The following is a 13,343-nucleotide window of genomic DNA, read 5'->3' on the forward strand; positions in this document are numbered from 1 at the left end:
TATAAATATAGCATGTTAGTGCCTTTGGCTTCTTGCACGTGCCTCCAAGTTTCAATATCTATTTTTTTAACAAGATAGTTCAACATAAAAAGGGAAGCAAAAATTTTATGCTAATATCAATTTTGCAGTAAAAATTTTATTTTCATGGACAATTACAAATTTCACAACAAAGTTCTGATACCACATGTAAAAAAAAAAGACTTCATAGATAAGAAGAAAGGACTAAATTCTGATTTTTTTTCGTAAGAAACAACTTCCATCAAGTTAGTTATGTTTTAAATAATCATGTAACTTCTTTTATTTTATTATTTTAATTAAATATTTATTAAACCAATAAAATAAGACACACCACGCACATCAGACATCACATAATAATATGATTTCTTACAAGAATAACAACAAGCAAAAAGAAAAGTAAAAAACGAACAACAAAAAAAGCAAAAGAAAAAATCGCAAAGTAGCTCATCAAATATTTTTTACGCTCTTCCTTCCTATAGTGTAGCTCATCAAATATTTTATTAGATAATTAAGGTTTTAGGTGAAATTTAGGTGAAAAAAAACACTTTTTTAATAGTCACGAAAATATATTAGTTTTTTTTTTAATTACTTATAACAAAAAAAATTAATTATTTAAATAATAATTTTATTTTTGTAATAGCAATTTAATTTTCTGTATGACACTAAATTTAATTGACATTTGTTTTATTTTTTTTAATACTGGTTTGTCTTATTTCTAAAAAGATATAAAAGACACAATTTAGCTAGTTAGTTTTATACTTTTATGAATAAAATTATGCATTTTTTTTTATTACTACTATTTCAAACAGCTCTTAATAATTTTGAAGAAGAAGATACTACAAAAGATCAACCGCGTTTGAAGAACATCGACCAACTGCGTTTCAAGCTTTCAGCATAAATACAGTCGTGTCTTGAATTTTTTGTGGTTCTTCCAATATCTATTTTTTTTAACAAGAGAGTTTAACATAAAAAGTAGAAAAAAATAACAATAAGTAAACAGAAAAGTAAAAAAACAAAAAACAAAAAAAAAAGTAAAAAAAAAATGACAAAGCAATTCATTAACTATTTTTTTGTGTTCTTACTCCTTATAGTGTACTCTTGAAAAAAAATTATCTCAAGTGTATACATTATTAGATGATTAAGATTTTAGGTAAAATTTAGGTAAAAAAAAAATAACACCTCCTTAAGTCATGAAAATATATATTAGTTTCTTTAATTACTTATAACCAAAAGAAAATTAATTATTTTAAATAATAATTTTATTTCTATAATAACAATTTAATTTTTCTTAATAATAATCATAACACTAAATCTAATTTATTTCTTTTCTCTTAAAAAGATATAAAACACACGATTTAGCTAGTTAGTTTTAAGAATAAAATTATGCATTTTTTTATTACTACTATCCCAAACAGATCTTAATAATTTTGAGAAAGAGGATATTATAAAGATCACCGAACACCGATCATCCAAGAATCGCATTTCAAGCTTTCCATATAAATATAGCGTGTTAGTGCCTTTGGCTTCTTGCACGTGCCTCCAAGTTTCAATATCTATTTTTTTTAACAAGAGAGTTCAACATAAAAAGGGGAGCAAAAATTTTATGCTAATATCAATTTTGCAATAAAAATTTTATTTTCATGGACAATTACAAATTTCACAACAAAGTTCTGATACCACATGTAAAAAAAAAAGACTTCATAGATAAGAAGAAAGGACTAAATTCTGATTTTTTTTCGTAAGAAACAACTTCCATCAAGTTAGTTATGTTTTAAAATAATCATGTAACTTCTTTTATTTTATTATTTTAATTAAATATTTATTAAACCAATAAAATAAGACACACCACGCACATCAGACATCACATAATAATATGATTTCTTACAAGAATAACAACAAGCAAAAAGAAAAGTAAAAAACGAACAACAAAAAAAGCAAAAGAAAAAATCGCAAAGTAGCTCATCAAATATTTTTTACGCTCTTCCTTTCTATAGCGTTCTGTACTCCTAATTTTGTACTCATGAAAATATCTCTAGCCACTCCAAGCTTATTAAAATTCTGTCAATTCGACTGCAAACCTCTAAACCATGTAAGCTTTCGATCGCTAAGAGAAAGTCCACCAATTACATATTTTCTTGTGTCTAATTCTTAGAATCGTTCGCAGTCGCGGTTAATCTGACAGCATCCTTTCTCCCTTCCACTTGCACAATCTCATTGAATTTTTTCATAAAGATTGACATAATCTTGTAATATAACTTATTCCTTTCATACAGCAAATTTCTCTTCTCTTACATGAGCCTCGTAAAAAAAACACAATTAAAACTATTTAGATTTTGACCACAAAAATAAATTAGTGTAGTTTGACTTACGTAATCATTTATTTTGTTTATTTAGTTGGAAAAGTTTTCTCTACTAATATGAATTTCATATTTTATATATAATGAAAAAATATATCTCCGTTTTGATGGATTATATATATATATATATATATATATATTTTGAAAGAAGGAGTTCAACACTCAAGTGGAGCTATAAAAGACAAAAAAGGAAAATAAAATAAAATAAAAACAAGAACTCCTACATCATCTCCGACATAGCCATCGACAACATGAGTTATTTGTCACACCACTCCGTAGCACATGAAAATGTTTGAGCCACACAATCCACCACCCCTGTTGTCTTGCTCTTAAAAATGACATCATTCTGGCATAACCAAATATTCCAAATTGTTGAGAAGAATCCAACTAGCCAACACTTGTGCAACTCTTTTCTCATCGGCATGGATCTCCAACTCTTAAGGTGTTCTTTCAAAGTACCAGGTGCAGTCCACGTCTATCTGAACTCTAAGATTCAAACACACCACACCTGCCAAGAGTACTCACAAGTAATAAATTATCGTTCTGTGATAGAATTCCCAGCCTACTTAATCAATCCTTTGTATTGATCTAGCCAACTAATACAAATCAAGTGAACAGCTCTACTCGAGGTGGAACTAGGCCTTTCCAAATTTCTTTTGTAAATCTGTACCTCAGAAGCTCCTCGTCCAACGTCTCTTCCTGCAAAATCTGCACAAATGAGTTAGTAGAATAAACGCCTTCTTTATTAAATTTCCACACCACTCTATCTTGCACGTCTGCTAACAATCTAACAGATTGCAATACATGGAGCATCTGGTCTAATGTATCTGTTTTCCATTGGCGTAGTTTCCTCCTCCATTGGAAGTGTCAGACCCACTCTATCCCATCCCAGAACCCACAGTCCCTAATTACTGTTTCTATCCATCTCATTGGTATACCGAGATCTAGATATTTGCTTTCAGTGCAGATCCTGTCTCACATAGCACTTTTCACAGCACCTTACTAGCGCCCTCCTCCTTGGCTCCACTGTACCATCATACTGTCTACTACTAACCATATCATCTACCTTCTTTATTTCTTCCTCAAGCCTCTTTATTGTCTCTGTTATATCCCCAAAATGCTGCTTATGCCATCTACGCAATAGTGTTGCCAATGCTTTCATCTTCTCTAAGTGTCCATCACCTAATTCCCTCCATTCTTCCTTTACCATTCTCAAAAATCCTTCATGCGTGAACCAGGAGTCTAAACTACGAAAAGGTCTTAGAACATCGAATCTTCTACTATCTTCCATGATCAAGGGGCAATGATCCGATAAACCTCTTGGACTTCCCCTAAGACGCAATTCCGGGTACACATCACGCCACCCCCAAATTAACTAGGCACCTATCAATACGACTGCATGACTGTCCCCTAAACCATGTATACTTGTGATCATTTAGCGCCAAGTCAATCAATTCCATATCATTTGTCCATTCTCTAAAATCTTCCGCAGACGCTGATAATCTAGTCGCTCCTTTTCTTTTTACCAAATGCAAAACTTCATTAAAATCCCTCAAACAACAGAATGGTACCCGACACAGCCCTGCAATATAACTCAATTCTTCCCAAAGGGAGCCTTCTCAACTCTCTCATGCGGTCCATACACCAAACAAATAGCACAATGAAAATTATCTCTTACCACAACCCTTTCTACACACAGCCATCTATCCCTTTTATAGCAGTTAGACAATTTAAAGACTGCCTCATCTCAAATTAGCAATAACCCTCCAGAAGCCCCAATTGAACTTACAAACTCCCAACAAGCTCTGTCCCTTTCCTAGATACGAGCTACATCAAATTTAGTCACAAGCTCTTTCTTTGTTTCTCCTAAGCCCAACATTTCCAGCTTAAACTTACTTATAAAGTTCTTTAGCATACTAAATTTTCTAGTACCTCCCAACCCCTAACCTTCCAGGAACTAAAAATCATTTCACAAAATTATTACACACCTGTTTTCGAGTTTTTGGACGACTTCTTCGAGCTTTTTCTTTTTGCTTTGCCTGTCGTCGCTTCAAAACGTTCACTTCATTATGCTCCTGCAAAATAGCCATAATATCCTCCTCATCGCTGCACTGAGCACCTGACTCTACAGCTAATTTCCAAGCTTCTTGATTCTTAGCCATTTTCTCTTTCCAACTCGGCCCTTGTTCTTCACTGTAAGGGCAGTACCACCATCCAAGATAGCCCCTGTCTCTGATCCAGATTGTGTACATATATCATGTTCTTCCTCTTGTACATTGCCATTATCCTTCCCCAAGCTCTCCATCACGATTTCTCCCTCCTCCAATCCCACTTTTGTATCACCTTGTATGTGCTAGTCCTCCTCTGGTACATTCCGGCTTGTAATAATGCCAATGGCATTGCCTTGGCTTGCATCTCCACTTGCCCGCAAGCTCTCTTTCGAGTTACTGGAGTCCCATAGTACTTGGCCTGAATCTGCGTTCATGTTCCTTTCCTGCCTCCATAGCCGTCTTTCCCTTTCATCGTTCCTGGCTTCCCCAGCAATAAACTCTTCTCCCGCAAGCCTCCCCACCGTTGCCTCTTGTGAGACCTCCTCTGGCGCTAGCTGTTGGCCACAACCCTCCTCCGTTCCATGGTGCAGCCCATCCCCTGCTCCCCTCACACGTTCAGACTCCTCCCTCGCCATATCAAGGATCAGTATTTGCTTACCTTGTCGGGTTAACAAGGCGGCCACTTCCCCGTCGTCGACGCAAGCTACTCGTAGCCATCCTCCCATCTCCCCCGCGTCCTAGGCTCTCCTGCACACAAACATGGATGCGCCGTGATTGAAGAGTCATCCATCAGGCGTTGCTTCTCATTCCGGGTCAGGGTGAAATCCGGGTCAGACCCTACCCGGTTGAGAACCCCGTTGGAAGCCCTAGTCCGAACGGCCCACTCCTCCCCCTAGCGCCATTTTCCTTACTCACGTTAATGGACCCAGTACCTCCCAACCCATAACCATTTCTTGTGACATCACAAATTTGGTAGCCATTGCCTCCATAATAATTATGGGATATTGTTCCTTTCGAATCCACCTTGTCATTAATATGAACTGATTCCTGAGAATCCTCCTTCTCCTTTATTGTCGCGCAATTATTGTTCTCATAATTAGGATTTGAATTCTGATGATCCCATTCATTCAAAATTGCACATGAATTTACCAATCTGTCCTTGTCTTGTTCATCATTCCTATTGTCCACCATTGCCAACACTGCCGCCTGGTCCCAATCAACCTCATGCCGTTCGTCGGGCTTGTTCAATACACGACCATATTCTTCGTGTTGCATCTCTCCTCCATCTACCATATACCTGTCTCCTGCTTACTTTTCTGAAAGCATTCCTCCCGATATACCTCTCCCCCGACTTCTCTTACAAGGACGTCAAATCCACTTGCACCTATTGTAACGTGTATCCACTCGTTAATCATATCAAAGACACATGTATCAATCAGCACTTGGCCCACACTGAATGAATTACAAGATTCTGTCAGTTTATCGCACTCCACCACCTTGCCCCATTGCTCCCCAATTCTGCGAAAAGTGTCTCCTGACCATGCATGTAATGGAACTCCATAACAATCCAGCCAAACTCTTCTAGACTCGCTTCACTCCGTCTCGTCCCATCTTCATACCATATAAAACGTCTTCAATAACTCGTTCATTCTAAAAGTGTACACTTCTTCAGTGCTAAGCACAGAGTCTAACGTTATCATTGCTTTATATGCTCCTAGCTCCCTTACATGTGTTACTCCTGGCCATTCCTTGTGAATCTTTTGCTGTAAAGCATGAAAATCGATCGCCGACTTCATGCCTCCTACGATACTTCTTTGTAGCCACGCAACATTCTCATTGACTATCGGTACTTCTACCTTCTTTGTCCAACCATTATTATTTGAATCTTTGATGGGGGCTTCATTCGGCTGCCTTACCACTTTCTCTTCCGCTACTTTCACGCTCCTTGACTGTAGACTCTTTCCTCTAGCATCCTTCCTGGTGATAAACTTCTTTTCTCTGCCCCTTATTCTGGATCACAGCTCCCCTTCTATATTTCGCTTCTCCGACAAACAGTCTTTTTCCTCTCAATACTATATTGTTCATATCTGCAACAACTTTCAAAGCTCCTCTTTTCGTAGTATACTGCACAAATGCAAACAGGTAGATATGTCCATTTTTATTCTTCCGTCCCAGATATATGTCGATGATTCTGCCTGTCCATTTAAACATATTAAAGAGTTCTCTTTTTTATATATCGTCCGACAAATTGTCGACGAAGACAGAGAAAGAATCAAGCTCCAATCGTTGATACTCTTCTTTATTCCAAATTCTAGGATCTTTATCATGTTTACTCTCTCTTTCTCTCATTGTCTAAGTTTATAAGGTACAACTTTATTTATACAAATATTTTTTTTAATTTTTAACTAATATTTAATCAAATTTATTCTTATTTCTTTCCTTCTCTGTTTTTCTTCCTTTACTATTGTTTTGGAAAAAAATATTTATTTTTTTTATTTAATTAGTGATTATCTAAAAAAAATCCCTAAATCCCTAATTAGACTTATAATTAAAGAGTATCCCTTTTTAGAATGGTTGCAAATCTAGAATTCATTGTGGTAATATGATATCATTCTCATCCCTTATTTTGTTTTTTTATTTCAATATATCAATACGTCACTTTTAAAAAAAGAGATAGCTTGAATTATGTGATCTAAGAAATTGAAATGTGAGATTCAGAAGTAGATGAATCAGATATTCAAATGGAATGACATGGATTCTTCAATGTTTGGTTTCGATGCAAAAGAAGAAAAGGTGAGAAAGAGACAGAAAATGAAATATGGTGCTTTTGCAAGTTGGCACTTTGCTGGGAAATTGCAACACCGTTTCAGCAATTTCAGGAGGACCATATAGCAAGATATATATCATATATGCATACGTTATATTATGAAAGGGAAAATGTCATAAAAAATATTATAAAAAAAAGATTTTAAAATCAAGGAGGGGAACTTGTAAGAAAATGAAAGGAAAAATATTTTTTTTCATATATGAGCTCACAGTTCATTATTTATGTATTTTATCATTAAAAAAGTATAATACTATGAATAACAGCTAACACTATAGTAGATTATTGTCAAATAAATTTAATATAAAATTCACTAAAAATAAATTTTTGTTGAGTTTAAATTTAAAATTTTTAATTAAATTTTTGATATTCTAATTTTTAACAATTTTAGATGTTTCTTTTCTTATGAACGTTGAGGATAATATTAGCTATGCAATATTAATTTTTAAGACTTTCTCTTAAAACAAATATATCTAACATGCCAAGTTATAAAATATTACCAAAGTGTCGCAAATTCTTTATTTTCTGGTATATATATATATATTTAAAAATAAAATTCTAAGAATTTATACGAATAATAATTTAAAAATATATTCTAAAAACATATATTAACTAAATCATTGGAAAACCATATATATATATATATATATATATATATATATATATATATATATATATTTTATATTTATGGGTTTTCAATGATTTTGGACTAATGAGTAATTCAACAAATCTTTTGCAATTAACTCATTTTGGAATGCTTTTAAAATTTATGATTCTCAAAGGATATACTAGAAAATAAAAAACTTGAGTCAGATTTGTAATATTTTGTGATTGGACATGTCATAAATGGTTCACGTAGAAAGGGTATTCTGAAACCTCTCATTTACTGGGTTGGGTATCAAAATCACCAACTTGAAAATGGTAAATATTGTAACTCTTTTGGTTTTTAATATTTTTTACTTATTAAATATTATTTCTTTAATAGTTTAATGTCGTAAATTTTTTTATTCGATTTTGTTGATTGAACATCAAATGAAAATATTAAAAATGAAAAGTTAGAAATGATTTTAATGGTGTGTATAGAATACTAGAATAGTCTACCACTACTTAGGTATAACATTATTATATTTGTAAATAAAACTATTTTGCTGAGCAAAATAATACTGAATTCAATGCAAATGAAATTTAAGTTAAATGTGACGATGTTTGTGATTTTCCCCATTTGTGATATTTCTGTTTCTTGAAACTTGATTAAAATTACATACGTCAAAACCTTTGGATTTTGGGATAGAACCAAACATTGAGCTTAACTATTTGGATGATTTTTGTTCTTCAAACATAATTAAAATTATTCTATACGCTAAGGATAAACATGGACAAATAAAATATTTTGGGATAATTTAGTCCCAGTGTTTGGAATGTAATGTATGATTAATATTCCTTAACTCTTTTTACATCGGCTTTAGTTTAGGTCACGCTCTACCAATATTGAATTGCAACCACCAAATATTAAGCTGTTATTGCTACATAGAATGATAAAAATCTATTTGAGTATCTAAATTTTTTCTTTATAACAAACAAGTTCAACGCAATGAAATAGAACCATAATAGAACAAAGTCACAAAATCAATATATAAAGTAAAAATTAAAAATTATTTCTAATGTTATTTTTGATATTGTCATTAATAACATAAAAAATTCATACAACTCCACGTTCTATATCTAAATAATTTGTGAAAAAAAATTTCAATACCTACTTTTTTCTTAAAAAAGATTCGTCTATTCTTTTCTAGTTAGACGTTCCAAATAACTATAAAAAAGCATATGAGCTACTTGTTACGCTTCTCTTTTCTATTAACGACACCTGTCCAATTTTTAAAATATTGTTCCAGTAAGTCCGGAACAGACCATAACCTCTTAAAATCAGATAGTCATGCACATCATGTTTCATTTGTTCTGGTAAAAGATAGCTTGGATACTATCTCTTCCAGACGCTTTCAGATTGTCTATACTAAATAAGGACTCTTTAACCTCTTGTAAGGAAATGTTACCTCCAATAGTGGTTAAGTCAGATGAACTAAGCCTTAGAAACACCTCTTTGAGAGCAAACGGCACCTCTGAAGATCATTATGATAAAGCTTTGTAAAAAAATTGATACCCATAGCCTCTAAAATCTCAGCATTCGAGACCCAGTTTCCTTCTTCGTCTTGTAAGGAGACCACCTTATTCCTCTTTCTTCTTGTCATGGTGGTGCCATGCAAGTACTTTGTATTTCGATCACCATACTCTATCTAATGACACTTAGATTTTTGGAGTCACAACATCTCTTTCTGAGACAACAATTCTTCACATTCTTTTCACAAATTTTTTTGGAATTCTTCCAAAAAAAATTACCGTTCATACTTAAGTTATTAGAAATGCCTTAAAGCTTTCTCAAAATTTTACTTTTTCTTCTGAAGATATTCCCAAACACATTAGCATTCCAAGCTTTAAGAGAGTTTTAAAAATCAGCTATACATTGAGACCAAGAATCAGACATCCTCCAATTATTAGTAACCACATTATGAAAATCAGGATAGAAAAGCCAAGAGGCTAATAACCTGAATAATCTTCTTCCCTTATTCAGAGGAGGTATAGTGGAGAGTTGAAGACAAAGAGGAGAATGATCATATTTTAGCATGGGTGAGTTTTTAATCATGACATTTGAAAATCTTATCTTCTAATCAATATTGTATAAGTCCCTGTCAAGCCGTTCCACTAAATTTCCTCTACGCCAAGTAAATGGCCACCCAACATAGCCTAAATTTATAAGCCCGCAGTCCAACACACAATCTAAAAATTCAGAGCATGCACCTTGACTTCTAAGACTCAAACTACCAATTCTTTCAAAATCATGTACGAGAGCATTAAAATTTTCTATTACACACTAAAGAACATATTCACTTTTTTCAAGAGCATTTACCGTGAGGTTCCACAAAGCAACAGTTTTAAGAGACTCAATACCTGGGACCCAATGATCCTCCCAAAAAAGGACTGTTTCACCATCTCTTAACCTCCAAACAATGCTAGTCTTGAACTGGTTCCACACCTTAGCTATTCCCTTCCAGGCGTTAGAGCAATTAGGCTTTAGGTGAATTTTAGGCATAGTATCACCACTGCATCCATATTTGGATCTCATCACCTTAACCCATAAGGAGTTTGTATTTGTAATTAAGTTCCATGCTAACTTCATGAGGAAAAGGCGGTTCGAATTTTGAGCTTTACGAAGGCCTAGACCTCCTCTATGCTTGGGTTTGCACATAACATCCCAATTAATAAGATGAATTTTTTTCACCCTCACTAGCCCCCCAAAGGAAATTCCTGCAAATTCTATCAATCTGATTGCACACTTCTTTAGGGATCTTCATGGTTTGTATTACATATGTCGGAATGGTAGAGAGAACGGATTGAACAAGGGTACATCTTCCTGCAAAGGAAAGAGTCTTCATGTTCCAAGAGTTTAGCTTATTACGCATCTTGTCGAGGATAAATTGGAAATACTGCTTAGTATACCTTTCATGAATGAGCGGCACCCCTAGGTATTTTTCCAAATTGTTAGTAAGGTTAATACCTAGGTGTGAGCTTAGTTCGTGCTTGATAGTGTGGCTTACGTTCTTGTAGAAGAAAACACATGATTTCTGAAAATTGACTTTTTGTCCCGACCTCTTACAAAAAATCTTGAGAGTTTTCTTGATGACACGGACTTGCTCGTTGTTGGCTTGAGTAAAAAGGACCAAATCATCTACAAAACACAGGTGAGAGATCTTAGGTCCATCTCTAGATAGGATAATAGGCTTCCATTCCTTATTATTGATAAGAGAAGTAATAAGATGGGATAATCTTTCAATACATAAAACAAAAAGGTAAAGAGAAAAGGGATCTCCCTGTCTGATGCCTCTGGTAGGATAAAACTCTTCTAAAAGGGAGCCATTCTAAAGAATATTCATAGATGGAGTGGAGATGCAATGAGAGATTATCTTGATCAGGTTCTCAGGAATTTTACAATCCTTAAGCGTTTCCATGACAAAGTTCCAATTCAATCTATCATAGGCTTTTTCAAGGTCTATTTTTATAGCCATCAGACCTAAGCCTGAATTTCTAGTCCGCATTGTGTGTATAACCTCTTGGGCAACAAGGATGTTATCCACACTCACCCTTCCTGGAACATAACTTGCTTGAGTATCAGTAATAAGAGAAGACGTGTGCGGTTTCAATCTTTCGGCAATAATCTTAGTGATAATCTTATAGCAGACGTTACAAAGACTAATAGGTCTAAACTGTGCAAAGTTTTCAGGGGCTTGAACTTTAGGGATAAGCGAAATTAGAGTTTGGTTAACATCCCTAACATGTTCAGGTTCTCTGAAAATTTTTTGAACCCATGTAAACAGAGATTCTTTAACAGTATCCCAAGAAATTTGGTAGAACTTAGCTGGGATGCCATCTTTTCCTGGCGCTTTTCAACCACCCATATTAAATACAACATTTTTAACCTCTTCAAGGATGACATTCTTGTTAAGCATGGTGGCTCCCTATTCTGAAATGTTTGGAAAACAACCTGTAATAAAAAATGTAGAGTGGTTAATGTCATTTGTATATAAATTTTTAAAATAGGACACTCGCATCTCTTTAAGAACAGCAGGATTATCCACCCAATCTCCCTCGCTGGTTTTAAGTCCTGTGATTTTGTTTTTTCTTCTTCGACCAGTAATCTTCTCGTGAAAATACTTTGTATTTTTGTCACCAAAACTAATCACATTGCACCTTGACATTTGTTGTCAATAAGCTTTTTCTTGATTGATAATTTATTCATGTTCTTTCCAGAGGTCTCTTTGGAGTTTATCCAAGAAGGGGTTGTGGCCAAAAGAATTTCTACGGTTGATCCCCTCTATATGCAGCATAATACGGTTCTTTTTTTTAGAATATGGCCAAAAACTTCCTTATTCCACACCTTAGCTTTCTCAACAAATAAAGATATGTTAATAAGAAGGTCCCCGTTCTTATTCTAGTTGTTATTCACGAGGTTGTTATAGTCTGTGTGCAATAACCACGCCACTAGAAGCTTGAAAGGTCTTTCCTCTCTACCGAACTAGACAAGTTAAAATCTATAAGGATAGGCAAATGATCCGACTTGAGTTTAGGCAAATGTTTCACACCAACATTAGAAAACACATTTGTGAACTCTAAATTGCATAAAAACCTGTCAAGTCTCCTTTTAGTGTTACCCCTTTGCCAAGTGAAAGGTGGTCCAGTAAAACCCAAATCATTTATTGCACAATTTATTTATGCAAGAATAAAATCTATCATGGTCTTGAGAGAGGTTTGTGCTCCCTCTAGTATCATCTAGGGATAGGATAGAGTTAAAATCTCCTCCAATGCACCAAGGCTCCCGGATGTTTAAGGCCAACTCCTCCAAGCGGCTCCAAAGCCTTCTTCTGTTAGCTAAGTGAGGACTACTGTATACCGCTGTGAACCACCAAATATTATTGGCAGAATCTCTAATTTTCATGTGTATAAGTTGGTCTTGAATCGAAACAGGTTCAATACTCCAAAAAACTTTATTCCAAAGGCACCAAATACCACCGGCAAACCCAACAGCTTCGCTAATGCACCAAGAATCAAAGTCTAATTTTTTAATAATATTCTTGGCCTTGTTACCTGAGATATGAGTTTCTAAGAGAACACAAAAATTAGAATTATATCTATACGGCATATCTTTAATAAGAATGGGAAACCCTTTAGAAGCAGTTCCTCGACAATTCCAAATGATAAAATTCATTAAAAAAAGAGATAGAGAAAGAGTTTAGAAAAACTCCTGGTTGCGCAGGTAATCAAGCCTCCATAGGCTTTGGGCTTGAGGGAGATTCTTCCCCATCCACTTTTGGTCCATGATGACCATATCCTTTGACTCAAATTTCAGTTCTGGATCTCTTGGATCAATCGGATTATTAGCCGTGCTGCTGTCTCCTTCTCCTGAACCCTGTCCTCCCATGATTCTCGAGATGATCGACATGGTGGTTGGATTTGGGACATCAGAAATAGGGATGTGACCTCGGT

Source organism: Arachis hypogaea, chromosome 17, assembly GCF_003086295.3.
Source record: "Arachis hypogaea cultivar Tifrunner chromosome 17, arahy.Tifrunner.gnm2.J5K5, whole genome shotgun sequence".
Lineage (NCBI taxonomy): Eukaryota > Viridiplantae > Streptophyta > Magnoliopsida > Fabales > Fabaceae > Arachis > Arachis hypogaea.